Source organism: Felis catus, chromosome A1 (genome assembly GCF_018350175.1).
Source record: "Felis catus isolate Fca126 chromosome A1, F.catus_Fca126_mat1.0, whole genome shotgun sequence".
NCBI lineage: Eukaryota > Metazoa > Chordata > Mammalia > Carnivora > Felidae > Felis > Felis catus.
Window position 1 is genome coordinate 154,434,949 of NC_058368.1, and position 10,780 is coordinate 154,445,728.

Genomic DNA, 10,780 nt, shown 5'->3' on the forward strand with positions numbered 1-10,780 from the left:
AATTTAGCAATTTTTTAAATAATCTTTTAAAGCATGTGGTATGGGCACATACAAATCTCACTAACCTCGTCTTTCTTCTGTCATTTCAAACACAGAAAGCCTTCAATTTTTTTTTTATTACGTTTCTTTATTTTTGAGAGTCAGAGAGAGACGGGGCGTGAGCAGGGGAGGGGCAGAGAGAGTGGGAAACAAAGAATCCAAAGCAGGCTCCAGGCTCTGAGCTGTCAGCACAGAGCCCAACGCAGGGCTTGAACCCACGAACCGTGAGAGCATGATCTGAGCGGAAGTCAGACGCTTAACCGACTGAGCCACCCAGGCGCCCCACACAGAAAGCCTTCAAATCTCAGAAGACACATTTTTTCTGAGTATAGCACAGTCCATGTTTTATACTTTCATTTGAGTAGAAAGGGAATGGGACTATTCAGTAGACAGTAAATGGTGGATGGAGTCTGACTACTCCCAGCTACCCTCCACCATCAACTCTTACTCAGTAAGTAGACTGAATCTCCTTCTGCTGCAAAACTTAGGAAGCAAATAGATGCATTAGTAGGATGAAGGCCCACACCTGCATATATTCAGAGCCACTTTGGTGCAAGGAAAAAACAGAATCATTTTGGAGAATAAGCCAAATGACCTGTTAATTGGATGTTCTAAAAGGTTAGACACTGGGTGAAACTGAGGGTTGGTTACACCAAGAGATAAGAAAAAAAACATTAGGACAAATATCACCTGGACCAGGAGGGAGGAAGTAAGAAGGAGGAAGGAAAATTATTTTTTTCTGCTTAACAGCAGAAAATATATACCTTAATGGTGTGTATCTTGCATATGCGAAAGTATCTAATATACACAGATGCTTTTTATGAATACCACCAATCATACCTATTCCCCTGGATTCAACTATTTGTTCACTCCACAATTGTTTTTGTAGGTAGTTGGCTATTCTAACTACTTAAGTTACATTCTGCTAAAAGAAAACATAGCATAAATGACATAATGTTATAGACTGAGAATAATCCAGAATATATCATTTCTCTCCCTAGACATCTTCAAAGTTCTTTCTCTGTATGTGGAAGAGAAATCCTACCTGCATCTCTTAGGCTGTGCTATCAACTAGCAGTCGCACTTGGGAGAATCACATAACTTCCTTAGATCCCATATGTAAAATGAGGCACTTCATTATTTCACTTATAAAGTTCTGTGTGCACACACCTAATAAATTTATCATGCCCATAAGATACGATGAGTTCATGATAGAGATGTGAAATAAGCTTCATACATCCTGACATGTTTATAGTATCAACCTTTAAGTACGTGTATGTAGATTTATTTTTTCTTGTAGCAACAGTACGGAATCCATGCCTTTAAAATGAAGAGGTTCCTGTCTTCCTTACATATTTAAAGTCAACAAATAAAACTAATGAACTGGTAACCGTATTCAGAGCAAAATTAAAATAAACATGAAAAATGTAAGGGATCGTTGACATATCTCTTCCCTCGTCAAACATATCAATCTTCACACAGGCCTGATGAAAAAACTTGAATATTTTTTCCCTTTACATTGTTTTCTTTTTATTTATTTATTTTGAGAGAGAGAGAGAGAGAGAGAGAGAGAGAGAGAGAGCACACGAGAGAGAAAGTGAGCATGAGAATAAGCAGGGGGAGGGGCAGAGAGAGAATCCCAAGCAGGCTCAGTGCTGTCAACACAGAGCCCAATGCAGGGCTGGGTCTCAGGAACCTATTCGTGTGCCATCATGACCCGAGTCAAAAGCCAAAATCAAGAGTGGGACGCTTAAGCGACTGAGCCATCCAGGCACCCCTCCCTTTACATTGTTTAGGACCATTAGTCCCAACTAACACAATACCATGCTTTTAACTATTTGTTAAATTTATCAATATCTTAATGGCAAGATAAATTACTTTTACCATAACAATAGCTATTTCTATATTCTTTCTCTTTCAAAATCTCTCAAACCACATTTTCAAAACATGATGTCTAAAAAGAAACTTATAAAGGTGTTTGCTGTTTTACTGATCAAACTTTAAGGATCTATGCCATCGGCATTTCTCAGAGTATGAATGCAAGTTTTTAATTTCTTGTTAATCCTTGCTATTTTTTTCTGCACTAGGAATGGGTTGAATGTGTACTTGTAGTGTTACTTACATTCTTTTCTTTAAATTTATTTATTTTGAAAGAGAGAGAGAGGGAGAGAGAGAGAGGGAGAATCAGTGGGGGAGAGGCATAGAGAGAAGGGACAGAGGATCTGAAGTGAGTTCTGTGTCCACAGCCATGAACCTGATTAGGACTTGAACTCACAAATTGTGAGATCATGACCTGAGCTAAAGTCGGAAGCTTAACCAACTGAGCCACTCAGGTGCCCTGATAGAATCTGTCTTTGAATTGCTCATTTACTCTGATTTGCATTTATTCTAAGATGCCAAGATGTTAAATACAACATTAATTTATTAATGGCATTTCTGGAGAATAGAGGCACTACTCTCTAAGACAAGTATGTACATTGACCCCAGCACTCAAATTTATCATATATGAAAATATAGAAGAAAGAAAGTGTGAGATAGAAAAAAATGAAATATATATATTTATCAATATATATGCATATAAAATATTCTCCTCTGTATATTATTATGTACATATATACACATTTCATTTACTCGCCTAAACACAATTTATTATTTTGGGATTGTAGAAACTGATGCTGAAGTAACCTAGGAAAAGTAGTACACAATGTAAATTTAAGGAGAGAAAAATCTGTGTTCCAGATTTTAATCCCATTACTGCCATTTTTTCCTAATCTGTGTGACCTTAGCAAGTTATTTATCTCATCTAGTTTCCCCACTTGTAAATTGAATATATTAATGCTCCATAAACATTGATATGAATTAATGCACAGAAAATACTTAGGACAAAGAATACCTTATGTAATTGCACATGTAAGTAACACAATTTTGAAATGGGACCTTTTTGTCTTCCTGTTTTAGCTGAAACCTTTGAGATATTAAGTGTCAGCAGTTCTAAAACTACAAAGTGAAAACTCTAGATCACTTAAGTAGAACTTGCAAGGGAAGGGATGTACTTCTTGGCTGAGCTGACCAATCACCTCCAACCCAAAAACAAGTGGAGAGGACATAAATCATCACTGCATATGAATGGGAGAGCTCCATCAAAGAGCTGTCCATTTGAAATGACTTTCAACTTCCCCCTCCAGAACAGAAGTGAGGCATCCTCTCCTTCATACAAGGAGATTTTCATTTGTGGTCCCGTGCAATATTTGGGGCTCAGGGCCTCAAGCTGGCCCCATGCTTTAAAAGAAAACAACACATACACTAATATATATATATATAATATATATATATATAAAAAATATATATATCATATACATAATATATGTATATATATGATATATATAGGAGAAGTCTGGTTACTCACAGAAGGGGAGAGCAGAGAGAGAGCCAGGTAGCTTCAGAAGCTTTCTATATTCCCATTGAAGATGAGCACAAGGATGTGTGTTTCTAATGAACCAGAAATAAACAAATGGAACAAAGTAGACTGGCTGGCATAAGATGCTAGCTGTATTTTACCTCTGGGAGGAGGGTACATGACTGTTTCTCACGGACCATAGTGAAGTTTGTGGGACAAGGCTCAGAGCCAGTTCAAACCTCTATAAGAAGACTGTGGAGAAGCGAGGTGATCTCTCCTCTTTCAAAGTAAATGAAAACTACTGAATTCCAAAGAGGGAGAGAAGGAGCCTAAGTGTCCTGCTAAAGGAAAATGTATTGCTTATGTCATAGGAAATACTGCATAGTTTCCAGTAGTTTCAAATGCACTCAAGGAAAGGAAGCAACATGAATCATCTAGCCCAGAAAGAAGCTGTCAACATTGGTCAGAGCCAGAGGTCATCAATGCTTCCTGGCTGCCTGCACTTGCTCGTGTACTGCTTCCCCACCCTCGACCTTAATGCCTCCTCTCCCACCACAAACTATTGGGGCATGGGGTGGAATCTAGCCAAATGAGAAGATAAAGGCATAAGGTAACCAAACCTTCCAACCTTGCCACAGGCTACCAAATTGAAAGAGTCCTGGACTGGGAAAGAAAGATAGGCTTTTTGATATAAAGTTCGGAGGTTTTAAAGTTCACTCTCGTCTAAATCTGTGCTATTCAATACAGTAGCCATTAGCCACCTTACTATCAAATTTAAAATAATTAAAATTAGGGACACCTGGGTGACTCAGTCAGTTAAGCATCTGACTTCGGCTGAGGTCATGCCCTTGCAGTTCAGGAGTTCAAGCCCCGTGTGGGGCTCTGTGCTGACAGCTCAGAGCCTGGAGCCTGCTTTGAATTCTGCGTCTCCCTCTCTCCCTGCCTCTCCCCTGCTTGTGCTCTGTCTCTCTCAAAAATAAATAAACATTAAAAAAATTTTTAAAAATAATTAAAATTAAACTATATTAAACATTCAGTTCATTATTCACACTAGCCATATTTCAAGCACTCAGTAACTACACATGACTCCTTTATTAGACATGCAAATACAGAACATTTCCATTAGCACTAATTACTAGTATTAATTACCCAACTGAGAATTTTTCTTCTTTGTTACCAGAAGTCATCAGAAGACATACCAGAGTATAAGCAGATACATATTTCATAAAGTAGGGATAAATGAGCAGAAATGGAGAAGAATAGTTGATTTTCTGATTGCTTTCTCTGAGTTATAGCTCTTCAGCGTACCAGCTACACACACATACACACACACACATAGACACATATGTTTATACACACACACACACACATATATGCAAAACTCTCTACCCTACTTAAAAGTATCCATCGTTATTTGCAATAATCAAAAACAAATGTAGTTCCTGTACATCTATCTAACTCCATATTCATTTTTTTTTCTAGTTAGACAGTGATTTTATTGCGTGAGTACAAAGTCAAATTTCTGCAACCAAGGCAGAGGCTGTGGATGACTCACATTTCCAGTTGTGAGATAGACTCGCGTGGTCTTATAATATTGACCCAACCGGTAAATACGGCTCCTCATCAGAATCAATCGGAAATTAGCATCCTGATGTTTTCTGTTCCTCTCAAGAGGCTTTCGAACAGCAACAGGTTTGTTAGTCAGATGGTAGAGATCCTCAGGAAGATCAGGGGCAAGTCCCTTGGACTTAAGAATTCTCAACACGTTAGTGCCTGTCACAAAACGTACTTGTGCAACACGATGTGAGTCACACAGGATCACACCGATTTGTGAAGGAGTCAGGTCCTCCTTGCCCAGTTTGTAGATCTGCTGTCTCGCGTCGTCAGATGTGAGCTCTAGCCAGGTGGGGACGCTGCAGCGGTAAGGCAGAGCCCAATGGGATAGGCCCTTTCTGGGAGCCTGCACGTGACTCACGATGGCAGGCAGTCAGGCAGTGGTTAAAAAAACAAACAAACCAAAAAAACTTTTTTTTTTCTTAGAAAATTTCAGGTAGAGCGAGAGCCAGTAACGCATTTAAACCAAATAAAATGATGACATTCACAATGTTCTAAATCTTTGTTCCAAATTTTACAAATAATCCCCCCAATAAAAATGATACTTAAATGCCAATATTATAAAAATATTGCTAGCGGATTGAAAATTTGAAAATTATTTGCCAGTCTATGCTCTCAAGCTTTTGTGAACTTGATTTGTCTTAAGTGTTATAATAATCTAAGCATTAACATGAATAATTCAGGTGCTTGAAAATCTTGGATCCTCATGACTTCTATCAATCATCACAGTTTTCTTTTTTGCCATGTGCATAATCTAGAGAGAAGGTGATTAGATTTAGTCTGCTTACCAACAGATTTGTTTTCTTTTCATCCACTACTTTCCTAAGATGTAATGTGACATATCAAAAACATAAAATCATATGAAATACTTCATCATAAACACCAAAGTACAAAAAAAAAATTCTTTGCACATTACTCCATGGAGAAATAAGTGTAATTTTTCTGTTGAAAACATATGGCAAACTCACAAATAGTGCTTTTGCAGGTGTTTTAAATGGGAGTAATGTTGTTTATAAAATCTCCAGGAAAATGATAGCATGTGAGTGCCAGTGACGCTAGAACACTTCAAGTCTAATCCCTCCGTTAGCAAGTGTGGAAATTGAGACCCACGATCCCTTGAGCAGCAGTCTAGGACGGGAACTAGAAATGTGTGGTTTAGAATGGGAAAAACGAAATTCATGAGCTGATCCCGGTATGTATTTGCTGGCAAATCTAGGCAAAGTCACCTAACTTCTCCAGGCTTTATAATCTTCCCACATAAAGTGAGAATAATCATAGAATACCGGCCTCTTAAATTTCTTACAAGAGACCGATTATGACTGTAACACATACAATTGATGTTAGCAATCATTTTTCTTCTCATTTGGTGTTTTAAGTTTTCTAGGATCACCTGCTTAAAGTCATGTGGCAAAGTGGATGAAATCATAAGCCATTCACCTTCCTCTGTGTGTCCTCAGCTCAGGGATGCCTCATAAATTGGCATAAGCCAAGGGTCAGCCCTACCAGGCTATTTTTACCAAAGCAGACCTTTAGTGTCATAGTACATAAGATTAAGGAGGTGTCCATTCTCGGCTACATTTGCTTCCAGACTCCTCTTTCACATTTGCCTGGCTGCCCTCAGAGCAAAAAAAAAAAAAAAAAAAAAAAAAAAAAAAAAAAAAATGTAGCCCTCACCCTAAGCCACCTCCATTTCCTTTCTCCAAATAAGTGATATATGTTTTTCAAAGGAAAAATTCATCTTATATATGATTTTTTTGTGTAGGACTTTGGATATAGACATACACTATGCTAGTCAAAGGTAACCTGGAGCCAAATCAATATAAATAGAATAAGAAAATGGAAGAATCAGAGTTAACCAAGAACCATTCACTAAAGTGCACAGACTGTACTGGGGAAATAAAATGAAGAAGAGAAGGTATTGGAGCCGTTCTAGATTTAGCCTCCTAAGTACATAATGAGTCCAGATATGCTTCAGGCAATCATCAGTAGACATGGCAAGGGGCACGGATTTGTCATACAAATGAGGATGTATCACCTGACCAAACGCACAGAGGTGCAGTGTTTAAGGGCAGAAAACTCCAGAGTTGAAGCGGCAGCCAGTGTGCAAGCCCCATTGCCTGACACATCCTAGACAGTGTATGAAAATATGGCTGGCCTAAGTATCAGATTTGAGGAGAAGGACCCTGGTCCTAAGGCTCTAGGGTTTCTATACTGAATGACAGGGGGACCGCCAAGCTCTGCTTTTCCATAATCAGGAGCTGGAATCCAAGTTCTATAGTTGGTCTTTACTCTGTTGTTATGCTTCAGCACTGAGGTACAGATGGCCTCCAGGCCTTATGAATTTTCGTTCAAAAGTTGTCGTTCCTGCTTTTCTTTTAATGGTCCTGATATTTAAGAATGAATGAACACTTTCCAAAACCCCAGACTACAAACCAAATGTAAAAGAAAGATAATTATTACACTTTTAAAAGTTATCAAATCCATTATCTACATCAAGTTGCCATCCAGATCATGGAAAAATAATTTCAATCCATCATTGGTTTTTCCCACTCCTGTTATGTTATGTTTAATTCTTGAGTGTAGTAGTGTCATTGTATCAGGGGAAAAGAATGACTTGGTCCTCAGAGTTATCACCTGTTTGGCCTCTGATGCAATCAACCTTCTTTTCTCTGGTCCTTGATCAGCAGTTTATCCATATGGCTACTATACAAGCCCTTGGCTGTAGAATTTTTCACTCTGGATGTCAGTGGTTGAACTCATTAGGAGCAAGGGAGGAGATGGGAAACAGGAAGCTTCTTTCCCATATGTCACAGGAGCTAAAGGAAACTCCAAAGTGTTTTGTATGGCCCATCCAACTAGATCTTTTGTGCAGATATCTCTTATTTTCTTACACAACCAGGCTGTAGGGAATTCTGTTTTTTGTCTATATTGTGTATAAGCTCATGGCTTTTTCTAGGGCCTTTGACTTCCCTAAATCCTAATTAGAAGATTAAAAAAATATAATCCAGTAGTTTTGCCCTACAGGGCATTGTCAAGAGACACTTTTGAATATCATCATTAGGGAGTAATGGCAGCTAGAAAGACGGGTCCAGGGATGCTGCTAAACATCCTTCAATGCATAGGACAGCCCCATAATAAAGTATTCATCAGCCAAATATATCAGTAGCATCCCTCTAGAGAAACCCTCATCTAATCTCAGGGGGTAGAAAAACCTAGTCCTGACATTACAAGTTGCATGTGCCTTGACACACTGTAGTCCAATTTTAAAGCTGGGCTTTGGAACTTAGAAAGGTTTGCTGTGGTTCAGCCAATGTAACTTTCATGAGCCAATTGATGCTGAAAGGACTAACCAAACACTATTGGGAAATATTAAGGAAAATAAATGCATCCACCTTTATGGAAAAATATATTCCACCATGTTAGGAGCTCCAAACTGGTAGGTAAAGCATAGCACCAGAAAATAGGTGACCATTTTTACTTAAGAGCTTAGGTAGATAAGATTCATTCCAGAACAATAGGCTCCTTGCTAGACTCATTATACTCACTTTGTAAAGGAAAAAGAGTAATAGAACTTACAGAAGAAGCCAAGACTTTAGCAGATATTATTTTGGGGATAAATACATTTGCATTCCATAGTTAGTAGCAAAATTGGATAATTTCCACGTAAAAGGGCAATAAACTTACTGGTCTTCAAGGTAAGTCTTTACTACTAACCCTTAGAAAACTCAGTATCGGAAAATACATAAAGACTTGGAAGGCACATCCTACATGGTTGCATTATATTCCTTTGAGCTAACTTTACATACGAATGACTTGCTTCAAGAGTCTTGCCTCTTGGCATCTTGGGAGCCCCCCAACAATATTTTCCTCTAACTCATATGCTCTCTTCCAAGATCATCACTTTGATTTGACATCAGCACCAATGTGCCATACCTAAAAAAACTTCCATTTCTACCATCTGTCGTCACTTCATACCCTTTCATTTCACACAACATTATTACAACAAATCAAGGTCTTCAAACTGACCTTGGCTCCACAATTCTCCACAATTACTTCTTGTATCCAATTTACTAGCTTTGATTCCACAATTAATTTCTACAATTACTGGGTCTATTGCAACTATTCGCTCTTTTTATACTATGCTCATCTCAGTGTTGCTTTATTCCCCAAATTACCTTGATTACTCCTGCAGCCACCGATCACAGCTGAAAGAAAACCACGTCAGGTTGACTGTTTATATTTATGACCTTAGGCTCAGATGGAAACTAAGACTCATCTAGATATTCTACTGTGTTTTCTTTAAATATTTATTTTCCACTTTCCATTGTGAGTATTTCATATCTTCTATGTTTCATACCCATATTTCCATCTCACTCTCCCTCGCTCTGATGGCCTTGGCTCAAACTTCATTGAAAACACCAAAAACCTATCTTGCTGTAAACAAGCATATTCCCTATGCTCTTTATTTCCATGACTTATTCTTCCCACAACTAGAAGCCTATATCTCCCCCTTCCTGGAACCTATTTTGTCCATTTCCTGCTCCCTTCCCACCTGGCAACCATCAGTTGGTTCTCTGTATTTATAGGACTGACTCTACTTTTTTCTTTATTTGTTTTATTTTTTAGATTCCACATATGAATGAAATTGTATTGTATCTGTATTTCTCTCCATTTGATTTATCTCACCACTTAGAGGAATACCCTCTAGGTACATCCATGTTGCAAATGGCAATATCTAATAATTTTATAGCTCCATAATATTCTATTGTGTATGTATGTGTATATATATATATATATGTATATATATATATATATGTATATATATATATTCAAATATTCAAGGATATTTGAGTTGTTTCCATTTTTGACTTTTATAAACCAACCTGCTATGAATAATCATGTATAGGATTTTCTATAAACATAGATTTGAATTTCATTGGGATAAATGCCATAACACATTTAAAAGTTAAGGAATTAATCAATGATTAATGCTTTTGGAAATAGAAGCTTTGGGGTTTCTAAAAACTTATTAGCCATGAGAAATAGGTACTGAATTATTTTTTTTTCTCAGATAAAATATGTTCTTTCAGGACAAGGATGTCCACTTTCACCACTTTTATTTAACACAGCACTGGAAGTTGTAGCCACAGGAATCAGACAAGAAAAAGAAGTAAATGTCATCCATACTGGTAAGGAAGAAGTTAAATTGTCACTATTTGCAGATGTTATAATACCATACATAGAAAACCCTGAAGACCCACCAAAAAGCAATAAATGAATTGTTAATTACAGGATGCAAAAATAATACCCTCCAAATCACGTGTTTCTATATACTAAACAAAAAAAGCACAAGGAGACATTAAGAAAACAATTACATATTCAGTTGCAGCAAAAATAATAAAATAGGCATAAACTTAACCAAGGAAGTGAAAGACCTGTACCATGAAAATCATAAAATGTAGACAAAAGAAATTGAATACAACAAAAATAAATAGAAAGATATTCCATGCTCATGGATTGAAAGAATACTTTCAAATTATTTAGACTGTCCAAAGCAATTTACAGATTTAATGCTAGTCCTGTCAAAATACTGACCTCATTTTTCACAGAAGTAAAATAATATTAAAATTTGTATGGAACCACAAAAGACCCAAAACAACCAAAACTATCTTGAGAAAGAACAAAGCTAGACTTAACAATTCCAAATTTCAAGATATAATACAAAGCTAT

At 37.3% G+C, this 10,780-nt stretch overlaps 1 pseudogene; it reads right to left on the bottom strand.

Moving 5' to 3' along the window:
• Window positions 1-4,950: 4,950 nt before the first annotated feature.
• LOC101086699 lies at window positions 4,951-7,164 on the bottom strand (annotated as a pseudogene).
• Between the last annotated feature and the right edge of the window lie 3,616 nt (window positions 7,165-10,780).